Source organism: Lepus europaeus, chromosome 2 (assembly GCF_033115175.1).
Source record: "Lepus europaeus isolate LE1 chromosome 2, mLepTim1.pri, whole genome shotgun sequence".
Taxonomy (NCBI): Eukaryota; Metazoa; Chordata; class Mammalia; order Lagomorpha; family Leporidae; genus Lepus; species Lepus europaeus.
Window position 1 is genome coordinate 93,046,199 of NC_084828.1, and position 23,678 is coordinate 93,069,876.

The 23,678-nt window shown below is 43.6% G+C and overlaps 1 long non-coding RNA gene across 6 annotated transcripts; it reads left to right on the forward strand.

Annotated features, from left to right (window-relative positions):
* The first annotated feature begins 5,005 nt into the window (after positions 1–5,005).
* On the forward strand, positions 5,006–23,309 carry LOC133773198 (uncharacterized). Of its 6 annotated transcripts, XR_009867918.1 has the most exons (8): positions 5,006–5,219; positions 6,288–6,415; positions 10,688–10,857; positions 11,976–12,114; positions 12,769–12,886; positions 17,602–18,288; positions 20,469–20,623; positions 22,061–23,309. It is a non-coding gene; the product is annotated as an uncharacterized LOC133773198 (long non-coding RNA). The 6 variants fall into 6 exon arrangements; XR_009867919.1 differs by lacking the exons at positions 20,469–20,623; positions 22,061–23,309 and having other exon boundaries at positions 18,183–18,522; XR_009867917.1 differs by lacking the exons at positions 17,602–18,288; positions 20,469–20,623; positions 22,061–23,309 and adding an exon at positions 13,225–17,591.
* Positions 23,310–23,678: the final 369 nt, after the last annotated feature.

Below are 23,678 nucleotides of genomic sequence, written 5' to 3' on the forward strand. Positions count from 1 at the left end.
GTGAATGAAGGATCACATGCATGGCTTACCATGCATGCTCTTCCTCCATGTCCATGTGTCTGTTTATAAAGCCATCATGATCCAATCATGGGGCTCCACCCTAGCAACATAATCTAATACAATCACTTCCCAAAGGCCTTACCTTCAGACACTATAAATGGACCAAGCCTTCACCCTTAATCTATCAACTATTAGCATTAATCAAATAACCATCAACATAAGACTTCAGAGACCCAGCCCTCATACATGAGCCTTTGGAGAACACCTAAACTATTATCCAAACCATAACAATGTGTTTCTGTGAGGGTGCCTTTGGATAAAGTTATCATTTAAGTGAGTAGGCATCTGGCCTAGTAACAGGCCTGTGTCCCATATTGGAGCCCCATATGGATTCATTGCCCAAATCTAGTTCCTGATTCTGGCTTCCTGCTGATGTAGACCCTAGAGGGCAGCAATGACAGCTCAAGTGATGGGTTCCTGCTCCCTACATGGGAGACCTGGATTGAGTTCCTAGCTCCTGACTTCAGCCCAACCCAGCCCTGGTCACTGTGGGCATTTGAGGAGTGAACCAGCAGATGAGAGCATTGTCTCTCTCTCTCTTTCTCTCTCTGATAATGAATTAAAATCTACAAATCAGGCCGGCGCCATGGCTCAACAGGCTAATCCTCCACCTAGCGGCACCGGCACACCAGGTTCTAGTCCTGGTCGGGGTGCCGGATTCTGTCCCAGTTGCCCCTCTTCCAGACCAGCTCTCTGCTATGGCCCGAGAGTGCAGTGGAGGATGGCCCAAGTGCTTGGGCCCTGCACCCCATGGGAGACCAGGAGAAGCACCTGGCTCCTGCCTTTGGATCAGCGCAGTGCGCTGGCCACAGCGCGCCGGCCGTGGCGGCCATTGGAGGGTGAACCAACGGCAAAGGAAGACCTTTCTGTCTCTCTCTCTCTCACTGTCCACTCTGCCTGTCAAAAAGAGAAAAAAAAAATCTACAAATCAGTAATTGAGTAAAGCAGTTGGCCCTCCACATTGTGGGTGGACCTCATCCAATCCACTGCAACCCTGAATAGAAAAGACTTACTCTCCTGACCTTCAAAAATGGGACAAGAACAATTCCTGGGTGTAAGCAACCTGCCACCTCTAGACTTTAGCTGAAACTGGAACATCACCTCTGCAGATTTTGCACTTCTAGCCAATTCTGTGTATACAGATGCTCAACTTATGATGGGGTTACAACCTGATAAACTCATTGTAAGATGAAAATATCACAAATCAAAAGCTCATTTAATACACCTAACTTACCAGACGTCATAGCAACATAGTACAGTGTTTGGTTGTTTACCCTCATGATCAGTAGCTAACCAGGAGATGCAGCTCACTGATGTTGCCCAGCACTGTAGTCTGAGAATAATTTGGCCCCCAAACTCATGCAGACAATGAAACCCAAAAGTCATAAGATAATGATGCTAAGTGGGTAGCAACTTATTCCAGTTATGGTGTTTAGGAGGTAGGCCTATTGAGAAGACCCTAGGTCACTAGGATTGTGCTCTCAACAGGTAATTCTCATAGAAGGTAAGTTATAAAAGCCCAATTTGGGCCAATGATCTCTGCTTCCTGGCTTGCCCTGTGTCCTTCTTCCACACACTCACTTTTCTGTCTCTTGCCATGTCAGGCTCTGTGCCATCTTGGAAATCTTCCAGCAAGAACACCATCACTAGAGACTGAACCAGTGGGGTCCTCCTGATCTTGGATCTGAACCTCAAAAACTCTGAGCCAAAATAAACCTTTTTTCTTTATAATAAGTATGCTGTCGCAAACATTTTGTTATAGTGAATAAAAACTGACAAATACACGCAGCATACCACAGAATATCATACCACATATCACTAACTCAGGAAAAGGTCAAAATCCAAAATCTAAAGGACAATTTCTACTGAATGTGCATGCTCTTCCTTTACTTGTGTAACTACCTACCAATTTCTGACCTATATTCTTTTTTCTTTCTTAAGAACTTGTTTAAATTTCTTGCAAGGCAGGTCTACTGGTGATAAATTCCCTCAATTTTTGTTTTTCTGGGAATGTCTTTATTTTTTACTTCATTTAGAAGAATATTTTCAATGGGTATAGATTTTTAGGCTGGTGTTTTCTTCTTTCAACATTTAAATAACTCCATTCTGTTCTCCTCTTGCTTAGATAATTTCTGAAAAGAAGTCTGATTTAATTCCTCGTTTTCTCTCTGGCTTTTTTCAGGATCTTTTCTTTATTTTTGATTTTCTGCAATTTGAATAACAATATGTTTGGGTATAGACTTTTTGCCATTTATCCTGCTTGGTATTATCTCAGATTCCTGGATCTATGGTTTGATGTTAGTCGTCAATTTTTGAAAATTCCCAGCCATTATCAATATTTCTTCTGCTTCTTTAAATCTGATTCTTCTGGTATTCTCATCATGCATATTCACACCTTTTAGAACTGCTCCATAATTCGTGGATATGGGGAAGGAAGAGATTCATTGTTTTTTGCTTTTCTTCTCTTTTCAGTTTGGGAAGTTTCTGTTGACATAATTTTTAAGTTCACAGATTATTTCTTTTTAATTTCAATAGCTGAAGCACGCATGTGGTACAAAACTCAAAAGAATCCAAAGAGAAATAATGAAAAGCATTTCCCTTACCCCTCCTTCCAAGAACCACATTCTCCTTCCTAAAGGAAACATCTATGCATACCTGGATTTATTTGTGTCTGTTTCCTTTTGACTTTTTACAGATTTTATATCATTTCTGCATCTTGCTTTTTTCATTCTTCAGTCTTTTAGGGAAAATTCCATATCAATACATACAGAGCAGAAACTCCATAAAACTGCACTGCAATCCTTTGTATATATGATTGCATTATAATTTATTTAATCAGTTTTACACTGGTGGGTACTTAAGTCCTTTCACCTTTACTATCAGAAAAAACACTGCAATGAATTTCCTTAACCACTAGCTATTTCAACATACAGTAGTCTATCTGTAACAAATTCATAGAAATAGAATTGTTCAAATTATTTGTTAATTTCTAATTTTGATAGATATTACAATATTGTTATTCACAGGGTTATTGTCAACTTCTGCTTCCATCAGCAAAATATAATGCCTGTTCTCCCACAACCTCATCAATTAGATTATATTAAAAATGGCTTGATATTTTCTGATGGCTGAAAATGGTATCTCATTATAGCTGTATTTTTCTTATTTTGAATGAGGTTGAACCCTCTTACTACATATTTTTCTGTGAACTGTTGATCCTCTTATGGGTTGCTGATGATAGTGTTGGTTGTAGGTATTTATCATTAAGGAAATTAGCCCATTATTAGTTATAATTGTCATTGTTAATGTATGTGAGTTTGCCACATTTTTAACATAGTTGATTGAGTCTATCAACTTTTCTCATTCAAGAATTCTAAGTATTGCTTTATACTTAAGAAAAAATTCCCCCTGCTATAGTAGGTATCAGAATTTCTTCCAGGATGCTTATACTTCTCCTTAACTCTTTAATCTATCTGCAATTTATTTTGATGTAAAATGTGAGTGGTGATCCAGTTTTACCCAGTTTTACTTTTTCCAAATGTTTAAGCAACTGTACCAACCCCACATGCTAAATTTTCAGGGTTTTTTTTTTTTTTTTTTTTGCCAATAACATATTTTTAATTTTATCAAGTGCCTTTTCAACACTTATGGAGGTGGTAGGTTTTTCTATTTTAAACTATTAATATGACATGTCATTACATTTCTGGAAATGGCATGCCATTCTTTTCCTGTTGTAATAATGTTTGTTCTCTTGTTTAAGATTCTTTGATATTCACAAGTCAGAATGTGTATGGTTAGCTTATATTTGTATGATGCATGTGCTTTATGTGACTTGGATATCAGTGTTATATTCACTTCATATATAGAATTTGGACTATTTCCTTCTTTTTCTGTGCATAATAACAACTTACTCTCTGTTTCTTAAAGTTTCACAGTAGACCTGTGCAGGAAAAAAAAAAAAAAAAAAAGCTGGACCTGGTGCTTTTGTAGCTTTAGATACCAGAAAATGCAGTTGTCACACACCATCCATTTCTTCTATGATAATTAGTCCACTCAGAATAGCTAACTCTGGGATGCTTTGGTAAATCATACTTCTCTAGAATCTCATCCATTTCATCCAGGTTTTCAAATTTATGACATAGGGTTGACATAATTTTTAAGTTCACAGATTATTTCTTTTTAATTTCAATAGCTGAAGCACGCATAAAGTCATTGCAAGCGATTTTCTGTATGGTTATTTCCCCTTTACCATCTTGTATTTGGATTGTGCTTTTGTTTATTGATTAGGTTAGCCAACCATTCGACTATTGTCTTCAAGTTGTTATTAGTATTCCCATATGTAGTTCTAATTTATTAATTTCTCCCAATGTCCTTGCTAATTCCTTCCATCTGCTTTCCTTAGGTTTGTAAATTTTTTTTCATTTCTTAACTGGACATTTAATTTTATGTGGTATTTTCTCTTGAGCACTGCTTTAGTATGTCCCACATACTTCCACTGATGTGCAGTGTTTTATCTTTTTTGTTTTTCATTTTTAAGCTATTCTGTAAGCCCGGTTTTGATTCCCTCATGAGGAGGATTTTTTTCAGTGCGTTTTTTTTCACATTTCTGAAAATGCTGAACCATTTTGCAGGATTTTTATTCCTCACCTCTGTCTATCCTACGATAGCCTCGCGCCCCATTACTTCGCCTCAGCTGTTCCAAAGATAGCAGGCCGTGAGGAGAGCTTCTCACGCCGGAAGTCCATGAGGCAGGTGGGCCCTGGCAGGCCCCCCAGACACCGCGACAGGAACACCGGGGGGTGCCAGGAGAGGCTGAGGGACAAAGCCCACCCCTTCCGGCGGAGGGCGGAGCCCAGGGGGCCTGGGGCGCAGCGACCATACCCCGCGAGCACGCAGCCCGATTGGCCAACCCTTTGTAGCGGCAACGCCCCCGCCCGAAGGCTTCTCTTGGATTGGCTCAGGTCTTGGTGCCGACCTGGACGGTGGCCAGAGGAGGACAAAAGACCTTTATGCCAAGCGGCAGGTCGGTGTTGGTGACGGTGGTGACGCGACTGCCTGTCGGCCAGCGGCAGCGCCTCGGGACATGGCGGCTGCCTCTGGGTGTCGGAGAGGAATCGGTAACAGCATCTGCCAAGCCTGCTGCTGCCTCCAAGGAAACGGTGGGTGGAGGCGCGGCGGCTCTGAGAGCAGGGACTGGGTGACGGGGACGGTGGCAGGTGCGGAGGGGCCGAGGATGCAGCGTCAGACGGGCGGGACTGGGGAGGGGGCGTTGCTTCCAGGCTCACCCTGCAGAGGGCGTCGTCCCCTTCCCTCCCATGCGACACTGGCTACAGAATGCTTTGCTTTTCTTGTTTTTCTACCGTAACCCCCCATTTATTCCTTTATTATTATCCGAGGACTCATAGATTCTTATTTTATTCTGTGGTTTATAACCCATTTATTTAGCTTTTAAAAAAAGATTTATTATTTTGTTTATTTTATTTATTATTTTATTTGTTTAGCTTTTTTAAAAAAAAAGATTTATTAGTTTATTTGAAAGTCAGTTACAGAGAGAGAAGAAGCAGAGAGAGAGGTCTTCCATCTGCTAGTTCACTCCCCAAATGGCCGCAAAGGCCGGAGCTGAGCTGATCCGAAGCCAGAAGCCAGGAGCTTCTTCCAGGTCTCCCACGTGGGCGCAGGAGCCCAAGGACTTGGGCCATCTTCTGCTTTCCCAGGCCATAGCAGAGAGCTGGATCCGAAGTGGAGCAGCCGGCGCCCACATGGCCTACCGGTACTGCAGACAATGGCTTTACCCACTGCGCCACAGCACCAGCCCCTGTTTAGCTTTTTTTTTTTTTCTTCTTCTTTTAAATGTATTTACTTGAAAGCAGAGAGAGAGAGAGAGAGAGAATCAATCTTCCATCTGCTGGTTCACTCCCCATGTGGCCCCCGGGACTCTGGGCCTGGCAAAACCAGGAGCCAGGATCTTTTTCAGGGTCTCCCACATGGGTGGCAGGGGCCTATCTTTCTCTGCTTTCCCAGGCCATTAACAGGGAGCTGGATCGGAAGTAGAGCAACCAGGACTGGAACAGTCTGGTATGGCAGGCAGTGGCTTAACCCGCTAGGCCACAATGTGGCTGCCATCAATATTCACATGTTGCTTAGATGTCTGGTTTTTGCCTGGCAGGAGTCTCTCCAAGCCAGTCCTGTATCCTTTTTGCATGCCCGCATTCGTTTCCTATTTTCAGGCACAGGAAGACACTCCAGCCTCATCTTGTAGTTTCTGTCCTCCAGCCTTGGAGTTGGCCACTTCTCCAAGTAGCCCTGGTTCCTTTTATTGGAGAATGCTGTTTCAAAGCCCGTGTCTGGGCTTAAGGTATGTTTGCTGCTCCTGGGACACCATGCTTCCAGGGTCCCTCAGCAGACAGCGCTAGGAGATTTTATGTGTACACTCATGGTTCCAGAAGATTCTGCCTAGTGATGGTGCAGTCATGAAAGTTTGTGTAAGGACACACATTGTCTAACATCACACTTCTCATAATGTGTGGTGGCATTAAGCAACATGTTATCTGCGTGTGCATGTAAATGTCCATGCACACAGGCAGCCATGCACGTTTTTATCTCTATATTCGTGTAGATATATTTCTAAATGCATTTATCTTTCTTTCTGTCTCTATTCACACATATATTTTTTGTGTTTTAAAAACAAGACAAAACACTTGAGCTACTGTGTTCCCATGCAACACCTCATGGTTCAGCCAAGTCTGTGCTTTCCACGTAAAGGCCTTTTCTGAGAGTGAGAAAGCTAGCTCTCTTCTGTCACAACATATTCGCCATTTGCTCCGAAACCACACGGAAAGTAGTTTCGACATTGCTCAGCCATACTACCATGAAAAGCAAACCAACTAACCGGTGTTCAATAATGGTTTGCCATTCTTTCTTTTTTTTCTGCTTTAATCTATTAAAACTATATTATAGAGGTTATAAAGACTGTCATAGAGGTTTTATGGCTATGTAAGTTACAAAATCTCTATAAAATTTGGAATTAATGTGTGAATATATCTATAAAAAAACTCAAGTAGAATAGATTAGAAAATCTAGAGATGTTCCCAAGTGTATATGTGAAAAATTAAAGATGGTATCACATTTCATTGGGTCTGAGTTGGACTTTTTAATAAATGATGTTGGACCAACTGGTTGGCCATTTGGAGAAAGATAAAATTAGTCTATAACTCATGGCATACAAAAAGAAAGTGCAAATATATCAGAGATCCAAATGTGAAAAATGAAATCATGCAAGTACTAAAAGAAAAAGTCTCTCTATTACCCCAAATCCAGAAACAATAGAAGGAAAATTGGATCAATTTGATTACATGAGGGGCTGGCACTGTGGTGTAGCGGGCTAAGCCTATGCCTGCAGCACCGGCATCCCATATGGGTGCCAGTTCATGTCCCGGCTACTCCTCTTCTGATCCACCCGCCCTGCTGTGGCTTAGGAAAGCAGTGGAAGATGGCTCAAGTGCTTGGGCCCCTGTACCCATGTGGGAGACCTGGAGGAAGCTCCTGGCTCCTGACTTCAGATCAGCTCAGCTCTGGCCATTGCGGCCATCTGGGGAGTGAACCAGCGGATGGAAGACCTTTTTCTCTGTTCTCCCTCTGTCTGTAACTCTACGTCTCAAATAAATAAATAAATAATCTTTTAAAAAAATTTGACTTCATGAAACATATTGCATGGCAACTACGTCATAAAATCAAAAGACAACTGACGAACTGGAGTGAGGGAAATATTTGTAATAATACCACAGGTATAGGACTAATATGTTGAATATTTATATTTGCATTGTAAAACTTTTCCAGATCAGTTTTCTTTATTTACATTCTGTAGTGGCAAGGTGACTTTACCTTTTATATCAGAAACATGTCCTCAAAATAATCGGTTATATTGCTTGTAAGTAGAAAGCCCATTCATTTTAAAATACTGTATCATGTGTCTTTGGACCCCAGTTGTAAACCCTGAGACAGGGATTGATGTGTAAGTAGTTTATGAGAAAGTTTCCAGGAAGAAATCATAGTGGAGGAGAAGATGGGCTAGGGCTGGGGAAGAAGGCAGGCTAGCTGCTGAACAGGCGCTCTGCTGAGCCGTTCCTGGAGGCAGCTCAGTGCTGCAGAACCCTGAGGTCAGTGTGGTCAGTCCTTAGGGCTGTCCTCAGCCGCCAGCCAGCAGGCTGGCATATTTCCGTCTGCTCCCATTAGTCACTGGTTAAGGAGACAGCTCCCAGATACTTCAGCTTTTAGAAGCATGAGGAACAGCTCAAGACTTGGTATAAAGTAATCCAGCCAGAGCCGCCTTCTTAATGATTGCCCATGCATATACGGAGTTTTTGTTTGAAATTAAGCAGGAGCTAGGTTTGTAGGAATGGTTACAGAACTGTGTCTCAACAGACTGAGAAACTGGAGCTTTCTTTCTACCAGGTTGTATCAGGACCGGTGCCCTTTGTGTTAATTGTTGACAAGATTAAATACAATTGTGCAACATGAAAACTGCAGTGATGTGTTATGACATAGGAATCTTGGTTGTTTGTGACACATCTGTTGAATGTTGCCTGTTTTCAAAGCTCACTGCTATATTAGCTATGAAATCTTTTTTTTTTTTTTTTTTTTTTTGCATTGGGGCTGGTGCTCTGGTGCAGTGGGCTAATGCCCTGGCATGAAGCATCAGCATCTCATATGGGCGCCGGTTGGAGACCCGGCTGCTCTACTTCTGATCCAGCTTTCTACTATGGCCTGGGAAATCAGTAGAAGATGGCCCAGTTGCTTGGGCTCCTGCACCCGCGTGGGAGACTAGGAAGAAGCTCCTGGGCTCCTAGCTTTGGATCAGCGCAGCTCCTGCCATTGCAACCAACTGGGGAGTGTACCATCGGATGGAAGACCTCTCTCTCTCTCTCTCTCTCTCTGCCTTTCCACTCTCTGTGTAACTCTGACTTTTCAGATAAATAAATACATCTTAAAAGATGTATAAAAAATATATATGTATATATATGTATAAAAGATATATACATCTTAAAAGATATATACATCTTAAAAGATGTATAAAATATATACATATATATTATATATATGTATAAAATATATATAAAATACATCTTAAAAGATGTATTTATTTATCTGGAAGGGAGAGTGAGAGGCAGACAGAGAGTCTTTCATCTGTTCCATTCACTTCCCAAATGGCTGCAATGGCCAGAGATGGGCTGGTCCAAAGCCAGGAGCCAGGAGCTTCTTCCAGGTCTGCCACATGGGTGTAAGGGCCCAAGCACTTGGACCATCTTCTGTAATTTCCCAGGCACATTAGCAGGGAACTGGATCAGAAGTGGAGCAGCCGGGACTTGAACCTGTGCTCATATGGGATGCCGGCGCCACAGGCGGAGGCTTGACCTTCTATGCCACAGTGCTGGCTTCAAAATAAATCTTGTTTTAACAAAAGTGTAGGATTTATCAAGATGAAGGCTGTTTAAGTCAGTTTTCTATTGCAAAGATTTTAATTTTTAAAATGAATAATAATCAGTAAATGCATGCCAGAACAATTCACTTGGAGCTGTAAGTGCAGAGTTTATTTTACTATTTTTGCATCTTATACAGTAAAGAATAAATGCAAAAAAATGTTTATTTTTACCTCCTAATCATCTGCCTTGTAGCTTTAGAAATCCTTTTCTGAAAAGACATAAATACTAAACAAAAAATGAAGAGTTTCAAGGGCTTTTAATTGAAGCAGTTTGGTGAGTCAGAAGTGGAAGCTGTGTTGTGCTGGACAAAAACCTGTTTTCAGACCAGAATTTTAAGCCCAGTATGAACAAGTCAGCATTTAGCCATGTGCATAGAAGTCAGTTGTTGGAGTGTACATTTCTACACCACAGTAATTTAGGCTTTTTTTTTTTTTTTTTTTTTTTTGACAGGCAGAGTGGACAGTGAGAGAGAGAGACAGAGAGAAAGGTCTTCCTTTTGCCGTTGGTTCACCCTCCAATGGCCGCCGCGGTAGCGCGCTGCGGCCGGCGCACCGCGCTGATCCAATGGCAGGAGCCAGGCGCTTATCCTGGTCTCCCATGGGGTGCAGGGCCCAAGGACTTGGGCCATCCTCCACTGCACTCCCTAGCCACAGCAGAGAGCTGGCCTGGAAGAGGGGCAACCGGGACAGGATCGGTGCCCCGACCGGGACTAGAACCCGGTGTGCCGGCGCCGCAAGGCGGAGGATTAGCCTGTTGAGCCACGGCACCGGCCTTTTTTTTTTTTTTTTTTTTGACAGGCAGAGTGGATAGTGAGAGAGAGAGAGACAGAGAGAAAGGTCTTCCTTTTGCCGTTGGTTCACCCTCCAATGGCTGCCGCGGTAGCGCGCTGCGGCCGGCGCACCGCGCTGATCCGATGGCAGGAGCCAGGTGCTTCTCCTGGTCTCCCATGGGGTGCAGGGCCCAAGGACTTGGGCCATCCTCCACTGCACTCCCTGGCCACAGCAGAGAGCTGGCCTGGAAGAGGGGCAACCGGGACAGGATCGGTGCCCCGACCGGGACTAGAACCCGGTGTGCCGGCGCCGCAAGGCGGAGGATTAGCCTAGTGAGCCGCGGCGCCGGCCCGTAATTTAGGCTTTTTTGACTTTTAGATCTACCAGTTAATTCTGGCACATGAAGACTGTGGGAGCAACTCGTCAGGCCTGCATGGTGGAATCTGGAATCAGTATTTTAAGTGAAAGGCAAAAAGTTCAGGCAGAGGCAGCACATACTGTTAATAATGTATATGCAGATGTTGATATGTTAAACAAAAAAATCTTTGGTAAGTATTGCTGTATTTTTCCTAAGGCCTAGTTTTCTTTAAAGTGATATTTGGGATATGGGAGGGGAAAATAGCTTCATTAACACAGAAGCTGTGCATCAACATTTACAGGTGATACTAAGACTCTTCAAGATAGGCTTTATTTTACTTTTTAAAACAGTTTTAGGTTTATAAAAAAGTAGGAGAGATAGTACAAGGAGTTACCACACACCTTGTACCCAGAGACCCTGTTATTAACATCTTATGTTAATATCATAAGTTGATGATATGATTATGGTGTGGTATAAGTAATGAGCCAATATTGATGCATTAGTTTGAACTGAAGTCCAGAATTTACTCAGCTTTCCTTAGCTTTTACCTAATGTTAATTCTTCCGCTGCAGGACCCCAGCTAGGGTCTCGCATTACATGTAGCTGCTGTGTTCTCTTTGGCGCTTCTTGGCTGTGACTGTTTCTCACACTTTCCTTGTTTTTGACAACCTTGACAGCCTTGGAGAGCTGTGGGCAGGTATTTTGTAAGATGCTTCTAATAGCATCTGTGTGACATTTTTTTGAAGATTACCCTGGGGTTTGGGGCGTGGGGAGGCAGAGCACAGATGACAGGTGTCATTGCCATCGTGTCATGGCAAGAGTTGTGACTGTTGACATTGACATTAATTACTAGTATTTGTCAGATTACTCTACTGGGAAGTTACTCTTCTATCTTCTTCCATGCTGTGCTATTTGAAAGGACGTTGCTATTCCCAGCTTTTGTTTAAGTAAAACATTTTTCAATTTTCCAAAATGAATCAAGTTGTTTGTTTTGGATGAGGTGGGTAAAAATATTGAGGTAAGGGATCAAATCCATGTGATTACCTGGGAATTAAATGCAAGTGTTGGAGTGTGCCGGTGACTTCCCTCTGGCTGGCAGGTTGGGTCAATGGTTACTGTGTAGCTTGAAGTGCTGCATTGTCTTTCCCCCTGCTGACAGCAATTGTTTCCCACAATCTCTGTCTAGCTCAATCTGTAGTAAGACAGGGACGCTTGGTCTCAAACATTATTTCTTGAAGTATCTTTAGGAAGACTGTCATGTCCTCTTGATTGATGTGTCAGCATAATTAGTCACTGTCTCTTTTCAAGGTTCTGTGCCTTCTGCCTCAGCGCTAGTCGGTATGTTGGAATTTATCAAGACATTCCTGAGTGATCCATTTCAGATTCTGGGGAAGAAGGAAGAGGCGCGCCTTGAAGGATCAGTGTTTTACAACGATTTTGAAAGAGGGTAATGTTTTTCTAATTGATAAATGCAAAAACAATAGCCAGGGCTTTCTGCTAAAACTGTAGAAACTAATCTAATCTCAGCTTAGTATTTGTGACAAAGCTAGGAGAATAAGCACAGGAAGAAAAATCAACTAAACAGCTACACCAGATAGAAGAAAACTGAGATGAACAGATGAACCTCTTCAGTCCAGACTGTTTGTTCTAGATTTGATATCACAGTGCCTGTGTCTAGGCAGAATTAATAAAATGAATGAATAGCATGTCTCTTCCAGTGGTAGTGATGAGAATCAGAGTAAGATGGGTTTTATTTAAATTCTGATATGAATTAAACTGTGGGGAAGTAACTTGTATTCTTATGCCCTTTGTGAGAGTCAAGAGACTGGGCCGTTCTTTGTAAAACACAAGATGAAGAATATTCTGGCTACATGCCAGGGATTTCAGCTCCTGAGGTGATCAAGGCTGCTCTGTTAGTATCTGGGGATTTCCTTGGTAAAGGAGGCAGGATCTAGTTACAATGTAGCTTTGAAGTGCTGCATTGTCCTTGGTCTCTGCTCAAAATAAAGTTGTTACCCTCCTGGCCCTGTCTCCATGGTGTTCCAGCGGCAGGGATGTTGGGTCCCATACATGTTTACCAATTCTAGTAATGGCTTGACAGGTGGCTATCAAGAATTACAGCTTGTTCATACTTTGCGGGTGATGACAGAAGGAGAAAGGCATTATCAGGAGAGAAATCATAAGGAGCAAACTGTATTTTGATGGCTATTAATCTATTGGTAAGTATTTCAGTTCCTTATTTAATTACAATATTTATCTACCAAAAGTTGATTTGGGGAGAAGATTTATAGTAGCCTTTACCAGCTGTGGGGGAATGAAGACCAAGACTAGGCCTGATAAGCAGACAGATAGATATAGAGATATGTAAAGGTGGGAGAGAGAGAACATTACTATTTTGTGGGCTAGAAGAGTGTTCAGCAATGCTTTTTGCATCACAATTTGAATATATACTGTCATATCTCATGTTCTTAGTTTTTATATACAAGTAGTGTCTATAGTTATACACTATGATCTATCTACTACTTGTGAAAACTATTTTCTTTTAATTTTTTAAAAGGATTTATTTATTTATTTGAGAGGTGGAATTACAGAAAGAGAAAAGAAGAGACAGAGAGAGGGGTCTTCCATCTGCTGGTTCACTTCCCAGATGGCCACAATGGCCAGAGCTGAGCAGAGCCAGAGCCAGGAGCCAAGAGCCAGGAGCTTCTTCCAGGGGTCCAAGCACTTGGGCCATCTTCCACTGCCCTCCGAAGCCATAAGCAGAGAACTGGATTGGAAGAGGAGCAGCTGGGACAAAAAGCCAGCATCCATATGGGATGCCAGTGCCACAGGCAGATGCTTAACCCACTACACCACAGCACTGGCCCTGAAAACTATTTTCTTAATTGAGTATTTTTCATCTTCTTTGAATTACTTGCTTTTTTTTGTGAAATAAACTGATACATTATTTTTCAAAATGATTTTTTCGCCCAGATAACCTTGACAATCGGGCAATTGAATCAGGAAAACAATATTGTTACCTCCTAACATGATAAGATTTATTTAAATTGTACTTGGGAAGCTTTATAGTTGGTCAGCACACAGAAGGGAAAGCAAATGTGAAATTTCAGCCTTTGTATTATTGATATTCAGAGGAGAAAACAACAATGTTATATCTGCTTGTCTTTATTTTATATGCATCCTTTTTTTAAATTATATTGCTTGTAGTAACTTGTATTTTCTTGATGGTTCCTCTGTAATTAGAATTTTCTTAATATTTTCTGGTAGAAATTTATGTTGACTCAGACTTAGTTATCATGGCTTTATCCCTAGATAAATTGAATTATGCCTTGTTGCTAATATAAAAATGACTTTGTTTTAAAAAATTCAGTAAAAGCAGATGACAAGGTCATGGTCAGAAGTAGCATGGGTCTGATCGAAGACATAGATTCATAGGTGAAATAGCATGTTTTCTACATTTTTTTTCCCCTTGTCTTGATTATTCAGTATTTGAAGTTGTCGCACAATGATGTTTTTGATTGAACTGCTTTTGTAGATAGCTATTTTTTCTCTTTACAATTTATTTATTTGAAAGGTAATGTGACAGAGTGAAGGAGAGACAGAGACAGAGAAAGAGATCTTCCATCCACTGGTTCACTCTATAAATGACCACAACAACCAGGCCTGCACTAGACTGAAGCCAGGAGTCTGGAATTCCATCCCAGTCTCCCCTGTAGATGGCAGGAACCCAAGCTCTTGGGCCATCTTCCACTGCGTTCCCACATGTGAATGTAGGAAGTTGGATCAGAAGCAGAGCAACAGGGGTCTGCTGGTGCTACGATATGGGATGCTAGTGTCACAAGCGGTGGCTTAACCTGCTGGGCCATCCCCTGTTTTCTGTCCCAGACAGCTATTGACTACACATTTCAGTCATTTGTTACAGTTAGATGAAACCGAGCAGAAACAGAGATAAATATGGGTTACCATAATACATTTTTAGGGTTTTCCCCCATCAGAGAAAGTTTTACAACCTGGACCAATGCTATCTGATAGAACTTTCTGCAATGATGGAAATTTTCTGTGTCTCCACTGTGCAATACGAGTGACAGACCACATGTGGATATTGAAATATGGTTAACACAACTGAGAAATGGAATTTTCTGCCTTATTTTATTTAAATACCCACACGTGACTAGTGACTGTTGTGTTGGACAGCATAGTCCTAGATAATGGTTAACATTCCAGAGTGTCCATTTGCAGCTTACAGTCCCACAGGAGCCTCAGGAATGGACTGTAACTGTGCCCCTGTTCTCCCACGTTTACCTCTCTCCCTGACTCTCGGCTTTCGTATGGGCTTTAATTTTATTATCCCAAGTGCAAGGCTGTGATCTGCTTTATAAATAACAGTGTTCAATGTGCCTGATAAAGGCTCATTTGCACTGATTGCAGAAGGAATATTTTCTTTTCTTTTCTTTTTTTTTTTAAGATTTATTGATTTATTTATTTGAAAGTCAGAGTTGGAGAGAGAGACAGACAGACAGACAAAGAGAGATCTCTGTCTGCTGTTTCTCTTTCCATAGAGCTACAAAAGCCAGGGCTGAGCCAGGCTAAACCCAAGAGCCAGCAGTTTCTTCCAGGTCTCCCACATGGGTTCAGGGACCCAAGCACTTGGGCCATCCTCTGCTGCTTTTCCCAGGACATCAGCAGGGAGCTGGATCCAAAGTGAAGCAGCTGGGACATGAACAGGTACCCATATGGGATGCCGGTGTTGCAGGCGGCAGTTTTACCTGCTATGTCACAGTGCTGGCTCCATTCTTATTTTCAAGATATTTGATCAGTATCTAGTGCTCCAATTTGAAGCATTCTACATATAATTTTGGCAAATAAGTAAAACCACTGGTGCTTAATACATAGTTCATATTGTTCAGTAGTTCAGGTATCAGTAATGTATCTGATTAATAATTTTTGTTTTGTTCAGAATTGGCAGTGGAGGTCAGTTTGGGAGGAAAGCTCTGACCGTAAACATTAGAGAAGACAGAGAGACTCTCTGTGACATTGAGACTTTCCACAGTCCCACAGTGGAGGAAATGCCAGTGTGTCGGGCTGGCCTTCTTTAGTTCCTGAGATGATAGTTTTGAATGCAATGCTTGCTATTGCTGAATATGTGATATCACAACATGTGTTACGCTGTTTTCTTTGGAACTGTTTCCGTCTCATCTCAATGCTCATAGTGAATCAGAAATATAGATTTTGATAGCAAAGCAACTGTAGTCGTGAGCTCATGTAAAAAAACTCATTTCCTCTTTAACCTTAGACTGTTGTGATTAGGCATAAAATATGGAGGTCTATAAAATTTTTCTTAGAAATGTATTTCCTAATTCTATAAAAATGGTTACATTGGGTTCTCTGTCACTTACTAATAAGTATGTGCTATGTAAATCAGCCGGTTGTGTGTGTCTGCCTTTATTGTGTTAGCCATTAGCCTGAATAGAACAAACTTTAAAGTGATGTTTTTAAGGAAGATATTTGGTTTCATTTTGTTTGATCTTGTGTTTTTATTTAGAAAAGCATTTTGTTAGCATTGAATGTGAACTGGAGCCTTTTGCTAAGTATCAGCAACATTTATGTCTTAGGATTAAATCCCAGAAAAAGTGCTCTGTTGTATATTGAATGTTCAGTGAATTGCAATGAAATTGCAATAAAAACATACATATATATATATACATATATACATCTGTGATTTGGACTTCATATCTTGAAGAATTGTACTTTTTGCCATAACTCCTTATTTTCAAAGGAATAAGATGAAACAGCACTGCATAGTAAACAGTTTATCCTAGTTACAAAACTATGTGCAAATTTGACTTTCGATGAAAATACTTGCTAGTTCTAAGTTAACTGCTGCTTGGCAACAGCAGGAAGAGCGATGCTCCTGAAATGCAGGTGTTCACATGCACCATCTGCAAGCATTGTCTGTTTCTTACGAGAAAAAAGAAATATCTGAGTGTGAGATTCCTCCCTCTTCTGTGGTGGCAAACGTTTCCTGGCACATCCAAAGGAGCTGCTTACCAGCAAGGTCCTCTCTGTTAATGGACTAATATTAACCAGTGGAATTCTTTTTCTCTGACAGTAACATCGAGTAATGTATCCTATGACAGAAGATTGACATTAAGTATGGTCCTTTTAAAAAAAAAAAAAACTTATTATTTTATTTGAGAGTCAGAGAGAGAGAAAGAGCTCACACCCAGTGTTTCCCTCCCTAGATGCCAATATCGGCTCTGTGGCCAAAGCTGGGAGACAGGAGCTCAGTCTACATCATGGGTGGCAGGGACACCCCTGCTTGAGCCATCACCTGCTGTCCCCTAGAATCTGCATTAGAAAGTTGGAATTAGGAGCTGGAGTCCAATATAGATACTATGGTATGAGACATAAGCATTGCAACCAGTGGCTTAATCACTATTCTAAATGGCCACTGCAGTAAACTTTATTGTTTAGGGCAGTTTTATGCTTACAGAAAAATTAAGCAGGAAGTACAGGAATTCACATACACTCTCAGTTCTTACTCATGTGTAACATCCACTACCATCAATATATTGCCCCAGTGGTGCCTTTATTATAATCATGAACTTACCTTTAAATATCATGATCACCCAAAGTCATAGTCTATATTAGAGTTCATTCTATGATTTTAGACAAATTCATGATGACTTGTATCCACCATATAGTGTTATACAGAGGAGTTTCACTGCCCTAAGAATCCTCCAGTCCCCTGTTTTCTGCCTATTCATTTCTCCTTTCCCCAACCTTGACAACCACTAATCTTTGTGCTCTCTCCCTCGTATGCCTTTTCCAGAATGGCATGTAGTTGGAATCACATAGTATGTAGCCTTTCCAGATTGTCTCTTTCCCTTAATAATATGCATTTCCATTTCCCTGTCTTTTCACTTCTTTTTAGTGCTGAACAGTTACTCCGCTGTTTGGATTACCCTTCCCTGTGCAGGGAGAGAGCACGAAAGACAAATGCCGCCCACAGCATGGGGCAAGCAGCAGTTTCTAACCACAGATTCCGCATCCAGACTCCGAAATGGTTGTACTCTCTGGAGGGAATGCCTTCCTGGATGCAAACACCCAAAAGAAGGGCCGGCATTTAGCCCAGCAGTTAAGATGCCCACAGCCCATATCAGAGTACCTAGGTTCAATTCCCAACCTCAGCTTCTGACTCCAGCTTCCTGCCATTGCAAACCCTGGGAGACAGCAGTGATGGCTCAAGTAAGTGGGTTCCTGCCACTCATACCTAGACTGAGTTTTCAGCTCTTGTTTTTTGTTTTGTTTTGTTTTGTTTTAACAGGCAGAGTTAGACAGTGAGAGAGAGAGAGACAGAGAGAAAGGTCTTCCTTTTTGCTGTTGATTCACCCTCCATTGGGCGCTGCGGCGAGCGCATCTCACTGATCCAAAGCCAGGAGCCAGGTGCTTCTCCTGGTCTCCCATGCGGGTGCAGGGCCCAAGCACTTGGGCCATCCTCCACTACCTTTCCAGGCCACAGCAGAGAGCTGGACTCGAAGAGGAGCAACCGGGACAGAACCAGCGTGTGGGGAAATTAGGCACACGTGGCAATTCAAAGATGGCGCCCAAAGGAAGTAAGGTGGGCAGTACCCAAAGTCGTTTACCACCAAAGCTGATTGGCCACATAGCATCAGGGGAGGTGATGACAACTGATGACGAGTGTACAGACATATTGCTGGTCCTGTAAAAAGTGCCCTGTAAAATGACCTTTTAAGTAATTGGTTGGTCCTTAAGCCCTGCCCCAGTAATCATGTGGTCTTGTGCTTTAAAAGGCTTTGCTACGTGCCAATAAACCAAGTTCTTGCTTGCTTGACTTGACTCCCCACTGCGTCTGACTGTCTCCTGGATCGGGAGGCTGGGGAACGGGCGAGCGGCGCACTTACCTTTCTTCGGACCCAGTCCATCCTCGTTCGGGTGGACTAAGACCCTGCACAGCGCCCCGACCAAGACTAGAACCTGGAGTGCTGGCGCCGCAGGTGGAGGATTAGCCTAGTGAGCCGCGGCCTATAGCTCTTGGTTTTGACCTGGCCCAGCCTTAACTGTTGTAGACATTTGTCTGTCTATCTGTGTCTGTTTCTCTGTTTCCTTCCGAATAAATAAAAAATAAATTTTAAAAAAATTTAAATAAAGGCATTAATTTCACTCACAAGGACTCTACCTTTAAGACCTAACCATTTCCCAAAAGTGACACCTGCTAATACCATCTGAGAGCAAGCTGGCTGGAAAAACCTGCAGACCATTCAAGAGAAGCACCTACTGAGACCTGCCTGAGGTCCGTCTGACTGGGGCAAGGTGCACACAGGGTCTGTTTTGTCTTTTTCTTCTGGGGCAGCCTTAACCATTCTTTGTTCTTCATGCATATGCATTCCTTATCTCTTCCCAGAAATGTCTTCCTTAAAATTAATCGGTAGCCTTCTTTTCACTAGCTTCTGTTCAGAGACAGTGCTTTCCCTGTGTTCCTGAAAATGCTTATAGACAATCATATTTTTTAGAGATGTATTTATTTGTTTGACAGGCAGAGTTACAGAGAGTGAGGGAGAGACAGAGATCTGCCATCCACTGATTGACTCCTCAAATGGCATAACGGCCAAGGCTGGGCCAGGCCAAAGCCATCGAGGTCTCCCACGTGAGTGCCAAGGGTTCAAGTACTTGGGCCATCTGCTTCTGCTTTCCCAGGAGCATTGGCAGGGAGCTGGATCAGAAGTAGAGCAGCCAGGACTTAAACTAGCACACATGTTGGAGGTAGGCATTGCAGGCAGCAGCAGCTTAGCCTGTTGTACCACAGTGCTGGCCCCAGACAATCATATTGTAAATAAAGTAATCTCCAATCAGTGAGAAATTAACTTACCAAAAGCCCACCTTTGTTGTGCCAAGCCAATGTATTCTTACTGTGTGACACATAAATTCTGACCAGAAGTTGACCACTTTGGAACATTTCCTAAAGATTCACGAACAGTCATTGAGCTTGTGTCCCCTGGACCTCAGTCACTCACCTTCCACACCAGATAAACCTAAGGTTAACCTTTTTACAGATCCTGCTTATTTCCATCTGCTCATCCCATGGAGGGTTAGGATTTCAATATGTGGATCTGGGAGTGAGGAGAAGTACATTCAGTCCATAGCACCCTGTTAATTAATGGGGATTGTATTCCACAGGGTCAATGTCATTTGATATCTCCATCCAAGGACATCTGTTTTAATACTTCCCTGGACTCAGGAGCAGGAAGCCCTGCCTCCCCCTCCACACTCTCACTTTCTTCCTCCTGCATCACATCCCAAGTCTCTTCCCTCAGGCCATTCAGTGTGTGTGACCCTTGTCTGTCCTGCACTCTTCTGAGTGTTTCTTCAAGCATCAGACCTATTGGTCCCTGGATGTTCTTAGCCAGATGACAGACTGGCACCTCAGTATGTCAAATTTACCATCTTGCTCCAGTGCCACTAATCGCATTACCTTGAAATTCTTTTCCAAACTTTAGTAACATTCTCCAAATTTTTTTGCCTGCCTTTGGTTGCTTTGTCCAATCCGTTTACCACTCAGTGGATAGAAAATACTGGGACGCATGAACCATCAAGGATAAGGGGTTTCTGGCTGACTCATTTACTGGCTTTCCTGTGGCCTTGGCAAAAACTCCAAGGTTCATGGCCTTCCTGCCTAGATCCTCTGCCTCTGCCCTTGGGTTTGAAGGCCTTGGGCTTGGCACTCCCCATCAGTCCAGGCTAAATGCTGGTGTTCTTTAGCCCCTTCTTTCACGTCCTCAGGGAAATAGCGAGACGGAAGTGAAGAGGACAACATTTTTCAAGTTTGTACAACAAGACAGCGCTGCTCAGAAGATGAGGACCAGGAGTGACACACACTGTAATACCCACCACTCTCTTCCTGCTGTCTAACAGAAAGAAACAGGATGTCCAAAAAGGTTCGTGTAAGGTTTACTCAGGACACAACTTGAGTGACGCGGATGGGGACTCTCAGTGAGTCCTGGGCAGTGTTCCGGTTAGCGTTTATGTGTTACCCAGTGAGTGTACATTAGGCTGGACCTGAAGAGGTAGCCTTTGGGTAAGTGAACGCCGCACAGGTTGGAAGATGACTTTCCTTCGGATATGATTGTCTACAAGAACTTTCAGACACAGGGAGAGCAGGCTGCTCCTTGACTTTAAGGCTATTTCTGAGACGAGATAAGCAATGCATAGATAAAAAGACAGAATTGCTCAAGGCTGCCCCAGATGGCTAAGGCAAAACAGAGCCTATGTGCACCTCGCTCAAGTCACACTGACCCAGTAGGTAAGATTTGGCACTGTCCAGCCACTCCCCAGTCAGATCTCAGGAAGTGTTTCTCTTGGGTGCTCTGCAGGCTTTTTAGGGGCAGTTTGTTCTTATCTCTAAACCAGAGTGGCCCTGCGACCACAACAGATTTCCTTAGAGCTGTGGCCAGACCAGCAGAGCAACTTGAGGTCTGATTTAAGGGAGGTATTTTTCCTCCAAATATCTCTACCATATAAAAATGCCATTAAGTAGCATTGGTTTGAAAAGTCCATACTTTTTTTTGACACACAGAGTTAGACAGTGAGAGAGAGAGAGAGAAAGGTCTTCCTTCCGTTGGTTCACTCCCCAAATGGCCGTTACAGCCAGTGCGCTGCGCCAATCCGAAGCCAGGAGCCAGGTGCTCCTCCTGATCTCCCATGCAGGTGCAGGGCCCAAGCACTTGGGCCATCCTCCACTGCACTCCCGGGCCACAGCAGAGAGCTGGACTGGAAGAGGAGCAACCGGGACAGAATCTGGCGCCCCAACCGGGAGTAGAACCCGGGGTGCCGGCACCGCAGGCGGAGGATTAGCCAAGTGAGCCATGATGCCGGCCGAAAAGTCCATACTAACAGAAGAGTGAAGGTGCTGGAGGCCGCCCTGCAGTCACTGCAGTGCCACGTCTCCCAACACCGAAACACAGTCTGCAGAATCCTGAGATTCTGGGGAGAAGGGAACCCTGAGCGTGAGGGCGACGTGGGGGCACGCAGGCTGCGGCTCTCCCTGTTCCTCCAGCTCATTCCTGTTGTGGTGGTTTCACTGCCAAATGCACCTCTTGTTTCTCTATGACCTGTGCAGGAATGTGTTTTTATACTGTTTGAGAAATAGTTATGGGGAAGGGTTTGTGGGATGCAGAATTTTCAGCACTAAACCTGTCAGCGCTGGGCCATTCGGCATGGTTGGGCCCCTCCTTGGTTCAGAGTGGCTGGGGAGTTCTAAAGCTGAAGGCTAGCTACCGTCTATGTAGTCGTAACTGACTCAATTAATCTTTTTTTTTTTTTAATCTGAATAGGAGATTTAGGAAAGACTGAACTACTTTTTTTAAATCGCCCAGGTCCTGTTTTGTAACAGAAGACCACCGAAATCCCTCCAAGTGGCCACAGTCAGTAGAAAGCGTCGCCCATGAAAAGCAAAAGCACCTGTGTGATCTGCATTCACAGACTGAGGGTAGACAGTGCTGCCCCCGCCCCGGCTTTGCTGGCGGAGACCACGCACATGCAACCGGCGCTCACTCTTCTGGCTTCTTCTTTAAGGCACGTCTTCCAGCTTCTGCATTCAGAGTGCAGGAGAAGGGGCTGGGGAGAGACCCACCCCCCGGCTGGCCGATCTGGCCGGAGAACAGGCCAGGCCTTACAGGAAACACAGCAATCCCAATAATGAATGCAGAGCTCAGCAACCGTGCCCAGCAGTGCTGTGGGTGCAGCTCGCTTTGTGCGCCTGCTGCACGGGGCAGTGGCCAATCAACAGACTGCAAACGCCAGGGCTGCCCCTGTTTGGGGCCAGTTTATTGTGCAACCTCGGGCAACCCTTACCCTATTCTGATTTGGTGATTTCATCTGCAGATCAGGGACAGAAATCACCCAGAAGTTACGGAGGGGAAGTGAACATTGTAGATGAGTTCAGAGCCTGCTGCAAATGTGAAAGAGTGCCATGGAGAGTAACAGTGCAGGTATTTGGAACAAACCCATGGGTTGGCCTGTGTTTGGATTGGAGAAGGGTATTCTCAAACACTGCCTTTTTAATGGGTGACAGTGGTCAGCAGGACAAAAAAAAAAAAACTCTCCTGAGAGTTAAACACTGGAAAGCAGGTAGTGGACTCCATCCCCAGTCGGAACTGTGCCCCACAAATGTGGAACTGCTTCCTAAAAGAGCTCTTTTTCTTCTTCTTCTTTTAATTTATTATTTTTTGAATGGATGTTACAGGGAGAAAGAAAGATCTTCCATTCATTGGTTCACTCCCCAGATGGCCACAATGGCCAGGGGAGGGCCAAGACAAAACTAGAAGCCAGAAACTTCATCCGGATCTCCCATGTGGGTGGCAGGGGCCCAAGCACTTGGGCCACCTTCACTGCCTTCCCAGGTGCATTAGAATGGAGCCAGACTGGAAATAGAGCAGCCGAGACTCGAACCAACACCTACACAGGATGCCAGTGTCGCAGGCCGCAGCTTACCTCACCGTGCCACAACACCAGCCCCTCAAAAGAGCTCTCTAATCCTTTCTGGACAAAGCCAGCTGCCCTGACTTCACCTGCCATTTATTCTGTCTTGCCCTGCTGATAACTCATTTCCTTGTTAAGTCTACTTTCGTGATCCCAAAATAAATGTGAAAATGATGACATTTGTTGACATTTTAATCAAGATTGACACTGGGCCGGCGCCGTGGCTTAACAGGCTAATCCTCCGCCTTGCGGCGCTGGCACACCAGGTTCCAGTCCCAGTTGGGGCGCCGGATTCTATCCCGGTTGCCCCTCTTCCAGGCCACCTCTCTGCTGTGGCCCGGGAAGGCAGTGGAGGATGGCCCAAGTCCTTGGGCCCTGTACCCGCATGGGAGACCAGGAGAAGCACCTGGTTCCTGGTCAGCGAGATGCGCCGGCCGCAGTGGCCATTGGAGGGTGAACCAACGGCAAAAAGGAAGACCTTTCTCTCTGTCTCTCTTTCTCACTATCCACTCT